The sequence below is a fragment of the Pteropus vampyrus genome, unplaced genomic scaffold (assembly GCF_000151845.1).
Source record: "Pteropus vampyrus isolate Shadow unplaced genomic scaffold, Pvam_2.0 Scaffold7911, whole genome shotgun sequence".
Taxonomy (NCBI): Eukaryota; Metazoa; Chordata; class Mammalia; order Chiroptera; family Pteropodidae; genus Pteropus; species Pteropus vampyrus.
The window spans coordinates 2,540-3,923 of NW_011896692.1; the positions used below are offsets into that span (position 1 = coordinate 2,540).

The window sequence follows — 1,384 nt, forward strand, 5'->3', positions numbered from 1 at the left end:
GTGTTCACAGTAAGAATGGGCAATAATTCGAGCCCACAGAAGGGCAGACGATGGGTTAGGTAAAGAATGGGCAACATGAGCAGGACTGGATGCATTATAATACACACACCAAGGCCCACTAGCACTCAGGGAGTCAGGACAGTTGTACAGTTGTATAATGGAGTGGTGCACAGATAGCTACATAAAGGTCAAAAGCCATTGCCAAGAGAACAGTAGACTCCATTCCCGTGAAGGTGTGTATGAGAAACATCTGAGCCACACAGGTCCAAAACCAATTTCATGTGCATAAAACTAAAAGATACCTAGCATTCGGGGCACTGAGGATGTGGAAAGGGCCAGATCTATAGCTGATAAGATGGCTAGAAAGTAGAACATGGGATCCCATAGTGTACGATCAGACCAGATGATCAGCAAAATTGTAGCATTGCCCAGCACTGCTATTAAGTAAATGGAGCAAAAAGGCAATGAGATCCAACCATGGGAATCGTCAAGTCCTGGGATGCCTGTAAGAAAAAAGGTGTCTGGGTGAAAAGTGGTAGTGTTGGTGTGGAACATCTTCCCATTGACAAGAAGCGAAGTAGTTGATTGCCTCTAGAAAGAAAAATAAGATCTATAAATGCAGAGCTCAAAACTTCTCCCATAAGTATAATGTTTATCTGTTTTTCCAATTAAAAAAGCTAATATTAAAACTTGAGTCCAAAGTCAGATATAGACACAGACTGAGCACTCTTCAAACGGTGGGATAGGGCTGTTAACATCATGATAAATCACCCTCTGAGGTATTGGACAATAATATCTTACACTTATTTATTGAAACCCTATACAAAACTTGGAATACATTTCAAAAACAAAGAGATTTCTGTCCATATTGAGATCTCAGTCTTCTTTGAAGACAAAGAACACCTTACTTAAACACATCAACACAAGATCACAGAACCACAGATACAGACAACTGTCCACAAAACATGACAATACATATAAGAACATGGATGCACCTAGACATGTAAGATGATAAAAAATCCAGCAAGATTTTTAAAATTGTTGTTCAGCATCAATTTTTACAACAATACATATTTAGAAAATCGGATCCAAGTTATACTTCATTAATCCATCCTTACATGTTTACACATATTCCCTCACAGACACACCACACTGTACATAAGATATAAAAAGATTTGCACAAAGACAGACGTACTATACTATACTTCATGTATGAACTTAGTTACACAAAAATGGGAAACCCTGCTGCTGAAAATATACTCCCAGAGAGAAATGCATCTCTTTGCTGCAAGTGTTCAAATGGAAATTAAATTAAGAAAGAATCTCCAAAGTTTCTACAAGTTGTCAAAGTCTCAAGAATATCTCAGGATATTCAGCAATTCTA

The 1,384-nt window shown here is 38.0% G+C and overlaps 1 pseudogene; it reads right to left on the reverse strand.

Moving 5' to 3' along the window:
• LOC111734856 overlaps positions 1 to 555 on the reverse strand; it is a 2,286-nt pseudogene extending 1,731 nt beyond the window's left edge.
• Positions 556 to 1,384: the final 829 nt, after the last annotated feature.